This window comes from Callorhinus ursinus, unplaced genomic scaffold, assembly GCF_003265705.2.
Source record: "Callorhinus ursinus isolate GAN/ISIS: 27379988/994484 unplaced genomic scaffold, GSC_fseal_2.0 scaffold16, whole genome shotgun sequence".
In the NCBI taxonomy this organism is placed as follows: Eukaryota; Metazoa; Chordata; class Mammalia; order Carnivora; family Otariidae; genus Callorhinus; species Callorhinus ursinus.
Window position 1 is genome coordinate 13561619 of NW_027397078.1, and position 6885 is coordinate 13568503.

A 6885-nucleotide genomic window follows, 5' to 3' on the forward strand; every position below is an offset into this window, starting at 1 on the left:
TATTGACAGATCTGCCTCCTCTTAAATATTCTAAGTTCCTTTAGAAGAGGGACCCGGTGTACTACTCTCTTTTTCTCTCCAGTTCCTAGGAAATTTCATAGAACATGGAGATAGAGGTTGGCTCAAGGAATGAGCAAACAGCTCCTTCTCAGTATTAGTACTAGTATTTTTGGCTAGTACTTTAATTTTCCTTTTCTTTTTTTTCCCTAAAAATGACAGTAATATTGGTAGTAGCAGAGTCTGGAGAAGTTAGCTCTAGCTTTTGTCACACAACTTAAAAATCGTAAAGCACTCTTAAGACATCACAAAGCAATGATTTGAAAATATGGGTTACTCTCTATAGATATGAGTAGCAGGCAAGATTGTGGGGTTAATTGATATTTTGCCTACTTTTCCCTTATTTCATGTGAGAATTCCCTCTCACTGGAGGCCCTTTAACAAGACAAATGAACCCTTATGTCTGACAGAGTATTCCTCAATAGGATACACATAGTTAGGATACTGTGGATCTAGCACAGCTGAGATCCTGAATATATGTTCTCTTCGGTTGTCCAGTGCATTAACTTGTCCTAATAAATGCCCGTTTCGTACTCTTGCCTCTTTCAGAAACTGTCGTTTTCTAAATCTCACTATCGCCTACCCAGTATTCTCATGCGCTGCCAGGCTTTTGGGACACAGAATTAACAATTCATAGCATCATCTTCTATTTCTGTGCCTAATGGTAGGGTACAGTGGCACTCTTCTGGTCTATAAATTCACCTTTTTTTCACTTCTTCCCTTTCTGACGTGTGGCATTTGCTGCCCTTCACAAATTTAAATCCCTCTTCGCTCAACAACAGGGTACATTGTTTCTCTATCTTCATCCTCAGATGAAGTTCCTGCAATCTGCTCTGAGTATCTGACGTTCAGTGGAATGACTGATTGGATCATCCTGAAAATGCCCGCAGTTCGTGTCGAAGACTCATTTCAGTGACAACAGGGCACACTGAAGATTTTTTTTTCTCGTATGGACAAACAACAGCAATGTCCACACTGCATTTATAATCATCTGTATTTGGTTCTCTCCAGTATAAATAATTTCTCCCTTTAAATACCATCAAATGTCAAAATCACCCGTTATTTCATTTTTTAGCACAAGCAGGAGAAGTTTGACATTTTCTTTAAACTGAGACAGAAAATAAGTGTGTGCGCACACACACACGCTTTACAACATATTGAAGCACCACGAGCAGAAGGCACTACCAGCAGCATGGAGTGTGGAGGTGACCAGCGCCCTGAAGTAAAGAAAACGAGGTGATCCAGTGCCTTGATGATATTTCATGTTCGTTCATTTCAGCCCAGTGACTGTTGCTTCCATGCTTCCGCAAGCCCTCCTCTTCCTCATGAGGACCAGTTGTCTGGTATTGATGGTAATTATATAGCATCTCTGACAGTCTCTAGGGATGTCTCCTCCTTGGTAGAGATGACAAGAGGCATCAGGGAGACTTACTCAGGATACAGTGGAGGAAATACAAAGGGTGAGTTGGAGCACAAAACAGGAAAAGATGGAGAGTAGTAAGGAAAAAAGACTCTCAATGTTAATGCTTGATTTTAAAGATCCTTGTGTTCCAACCCTTTGTTTTTCCATTCAGGGAAATTGAGACCCAAAGATATTAAAGGCGTTGTGGAAGGCCACAAGAATATCCATATTTGATCTTTTTTATTACTCTTAGTTGCCCATAAAAATATGGGTAGAGAACCAATTCTAAGGTAGTTTCCTCATGGCTGACAATTCTACCACTGAGGGAAAGTTTCACTTGTAGACAATTATGTCTTGGTGCTCACTCTGGTGTTCTTTCTTTCTCCTCTCATCTCTCAGTGATCCATTTTGAGTAATTCTGCCTAACAGAGGTATTATTTTAAAGGGCTGCTTTTGCTGAAGGCACAAGAATGTTAAAAAAAACAAAAAAAACAAAACAAAACCTCACTTCTTTCCTCCATGTTACTTTCCTAGACAAGAGAAAAGGCCATTTGGAGGAAACAATGTAGTTTCCTTGGTTAGGTTTTTTTCTTTTTGGTCCTCCCACCCCCAAAACAACACCAATGTTGGTCCGTTTTAGGATGTAAGCATCCTACTGCTGGAAAAAAAAAAAAAAATTGATCTGTGAGAATTTGGGCCTCAGGCATCTGCATTAACAAAATCATTTCCCATACTGAGGCACACAAAACTGGATGGCTAAAAACTGGGACTACCCAGGCAAACCCCATTGTGCATGGCTTCCCAATACATACATATGCCTAGTCTGATGGTAACAGTCAAACCTGTTTCTTTGTTTCCCTTATATCCAGATCTAGTCTTTTTAGTATCTGGTGTCTGAACACTTTGATCCTTCCTAATGATGACGATCTAACAGTTTTCCTATGCCCACTGGCTATGGAATTCTAGTAAACTCCTGGATGCTGCTCTTTCTCTGGTTCTAACAGATTTTCAAAAAATCTGGCTTTTGAGTTTGATACTAGCATATCTTGCCCTTGATGTTGGTCCTTACTGTCTTTTACTAATCTTGGGTGACAAAATTCTTTGAAAAGATTAATAAGCTTTCCTTTATTAGGATCCCTCAGCACTAACAAAACTCCAGAAAATATGCTGATGGTATAATTTTTCTTTTCAAAATTTTGTCTCACTGTTCTCTCTCTAATTGGAAAAGGGCAAGCTCCCATTGAACTACATTTCTAGATATCAAGTTCTTGACAAAATTGCTCAATTATTATGTTTAATTGAAATAATTGGTTCCTGGGCTTATAATCAGGTATTATTTAAAGTGTTCTAAGACCACACATTACCTAGCTGTATAGAACAAATAGAGATTCATATTTGCATTTTCAGGATGAAATATGCTGCTTCAAATGGAACAGGGCTAAAATACTCACTAACCTTTATCATTCAAAACTTTATCTCATTGAACAATGGTCTTAATGTAATAAAAGAAATGACTAGAGCACAGAGCGTCTTAGTTTTTTCTTACAACTGCATTATCTAAAGTATAAATAGTGCTGTGTTTATAGAATAACACATACATGATATAATTGCAGTGATTACAAAATGAAATAGAGCCAGGAATTATTTTTTACATTTAGTTTGAGGATGACAAAAGACAATAGTATTTGAAAACTTTTTATATTCATAACTCATACCTGATTTCGATGAATATTTATTTTCTTGGGCTTTTTTTTTTTTTTGAAGCTTAAACTTTTAGATCACCTTCAAACATGAAGCTAAAATTTTTAATTCTGCATCATAACCTCCGGTATCTCAGTCTCCCAGGAGAAAATTGTAGTGTTCCTGGCTCAGTTTTGTAAAATATTTATGAAACTATGATGACATCATGAAGAATGATTCTTTTATTCTCTGAAAGTGGATCTTGGTTTCCTTTCAAAGATAGCTAAATTTTCTAAAATGAAATGTCATTTCAGAAGTTCACTTTTTAAAAATTATTAAATAAAATATGAGCGGCTATCAAGAGTATTGGGCCCAGGAGTGATAGACCCCAAGGAAAGCACTCTAGCATCCATACTGTAATGAAAAATTTATAACAAACAGGAACTTACTTTTTACTATAGACCAGACTGTTCTTTCCATTATTCTAGCCCAGTGTTTTTCAGAGTGGTGGCCTTTGTAATTATGTATTCATTATAATATCAATAAAAAAATTTTGTATACCTATAATGGGCTAACCTTCACAATAGATAATATAAGTATAAAAATGAATGCCCTGATCCACATCTCTGAGGAGTTCATAGTCTAAGGGAAAAAGGCAACTATGGGAACAGACAGATTACAACATGGTAAATGCTATGGAAAGGCTTCTGTGGCAACATTATGGTACCTACCCATCAGTTCTTTCTGTCTTCCCGTCTGTGCATAAACTCTGATTCTAATGAGTTACTGCATAGAGATGCCTTCATATTGGGTAAGGACCAAATCTGTGCCCTAGGGATGGCACGTGACCCAGTTATGTCCAATAATAAATTGAGAAAATCTACTTAGGGCTATTTCGGGGGGGAAATTCTTAGTAAAATGTGAGATCTCTCTCTTTCCCGCTCTTCCTCTTCCTGTCTCTTTCCTCCTCCGCTCCACACTCCTCCACCTCTACTTCTTTTTCTTTTTCTTTCTGCTGCAGCTACATCCCTACTTCTTGACTTTCAATAAGACCATGATACTGGAGATACTTTTTGGCAGTGATCTGGCAGTCAGGAGATAGGAAACCACCAGATAAGCACATCACAAAGATGTCAGAGCAGAAGAATGGAAAAGGAGAAGCTGACATGGTTTAGCAGCTGAATCAAACACCTACTTCCGTAACTTTTGTTATCTGTGGGGGAAAAGAACCCCTAATTGTTTCAGCCAATGTTGCATTTTCTGTTATTTCAGACAAAAGAATCTTCAGTGCTGCAGCTTTAAATTTGATTTTGAAACATGAATAGGGAGGGGATTTTCAAGCCGAGAATTTGTGAAGTTTTAGGCAGAGAGAATAACATGTCGATATTTGAAAAGTAAACATCTGTCAGGAGAACTGGGAGAATTTCTGTGTACGATGGTTAGAATGAACACCAAAGAGAGAGGTAGAAGCAAAATTGTGTGTGTCACACTCAAGAGGTCAGACCGTCCTCTAGGCAATGAGGGGAACTGTTACCGTGGAGAGTTACATGATGGAATTTATTGTTTTGTGTTGGTGACTGTCATGGCGGCTTTGTGGCTAGACTTAAGAAGGAAGAGCTTGATTTCAGAGAGAACAAGTTTCCTGAACATTCTTTTTTTTTTTTTTTCTTAATCAGCAGAAAAGTTTTATTTCTTTTAAGGACAATTAAACCACATCCAAGGCCTTAACTTACAGACGCAAACCAAAGTAGTAGCCATTTAAAGCATTAGCTACTGAGGTACAATACATACATGGGGGGGAGGGGAATGCTTCGCCATCTGAAGCTTATACCAAACTGCTCGATCGACAGCTGAGCTCTGCTAGTGCTTGGGTGTGGCCAAGGGGAAGAGCGTATCTGCAGAACCAAAGGAGAACAGTCGTGTTCCACAAGTACTGAAGCATTTTGGACTGCACTGGTGAGGGTGGGTTTCACGTATAAGGGAAAGGGGTGGGAAAAGGCTACATCCCCCTCAGGGCATTAGGCTGCCTTGCAGAGGGCCACAGCAGGAAAGCGGACCTCCCCTTGCTCACGCTCGGTGAATTCTCTGCAGATCTTGGCGGCATCCTGCAGCAAGGGGTCCTCTGAACTGGTGCCATGGTTTACCGGGAAAGGCATTCGTCCATCAAGTTCATAGAGATGGCCATCCACGTTGTTAAACAGAATAAAATGAAAATTCACTTTGTCATCTACCCGACATTGGCCTTCCTGTGCCACGGCATCATGGGCTGCCTGTATCGCCTCGTTCTTTTCAAAGCATTTTGCTCAGTCTTCAGGGGACAGCTTCTCCGTTTCAGAAAGAAACTGTTTCAGGACTGACCCATCCTCAAACTCCAGTTTGTCTCGGTTATTGGCCACTGCATGGATAAGCCCGATGGTCCCACAGGAGTTGCCAATGGTCTGCTTCATGAAGTACACCTTAGGACTGACTTCTTGTCCCTTCAGCTCTTCAATCTGTTTTTTCCTGAAGTTCTCATGCTGGGCCGTGAGGGGAAAGAGCAGCAGCAGCGCGCAGGCAGGCGCGGGCACCGAGCCCAGAGCCTCCTCCTCCAGCCCCAGGACGTCCGCGAAGCGCCACTGGCCGGCCACCCCCAACCGGGTCAGCACTTTGTTCAGCATCTCGGGATTAATCTCCATCGGTTTGAGCTGCATCTTCGCGGAGCGCAGGAGGACCCAGTATCAAGAGAAGAGGAAAAACAGCCTTCCTGAACATTCTTAAGGAGAATTACAGTTGCTGGTTCTTCACATAACCTGCAGTGTATGCTGTTGTGCACACCTTTGTCCTTTCCTTCAGAGCCGAGGTTCTCATTCCTATGACTGCCAGGAGTGTTGGTAGCTAAAAACACACCTGAGTTCCTAACCAGAAATTTCCCCCAGTCAAAGGGAGGCCTGTCACCCAAGGTTATGCCGCTGCCTCAGGGACACCTCACACCCAGTGGCTGGTCAGTACAGGGATATGAAGATGAGGCTCCTTTCCCTCAATTTGAGATATCCAGAATGGCCATGCCAGCGTGAGAACAGGGCTCGTCATCAGCCAAGGAAGGCCTCTGTCGACGGGCAGCAGAATTCAGATTTTCTTTTCTCTGCTGGCGGTAAGGACCACTTCAGTGTTAAGTGGAATATTGATAATCCCTCAGATGCTGGGGCAGTGTAATTGTTAACATTTCACCACTGGTGAAATGGATGAGGTAATGATGGAAGGAATTGCACTGGCAGGTATAATATCTTAGATTTTTATTTTTTAATTTTTTTAATTTTTTTAAAGATTTTATTTATCTGACAGAGGAGAGACACAGCGAGAGAGGGAACACAAGCAGGGGGAGTGGGAAAGGGAGAAGCAGGCTTCCCGCGGTGCAGGGAGCCCGATGTGGGGCTCGATCCCAGGACCCTGGGATCATGACCTGAGCCGAAGGCAGACGCTTAAAGACTGAGCCACCCAGGTACCCCTAATATCTTAGATTTTTAAAGGTTTTGTGGAAATCATGATTATACGGTTATGGAATTGAAAGGCTGTTGACCAAGGCATTGGTGAAAATCACTGAAAAACTCAGAGTAATTATTCACCCATCTGAGAGCCAAAGGACTTCCTTAGAAATACACAAACGTAGTTTGATTCCTATAGCTGGAGTGCAGAAAAAAACTGAGCCTCGGAACAGGACTTAATTAAAAGCAGTAAAACTCAAGAAGGTTGAATTCTCGACCACAGCA

At 41.1% G+C, this 6885-nt stretch overlaps 1 pseudogene; it reads right to left on the minus strand.

Annotated features, from left to right (window-relative positions):
* Positions 1-4805: 4805 nt before the first annotated feature.
* Positions 4806-5873, minus strand: LOC112812686 (ubiquitin carboxyl-terminal hydrolase isozyme L1 pseudogene; annotated as a pseudogene).
* Between the last annotated feature and the right edge of the window lie 1012 nt (positions 5874-6885).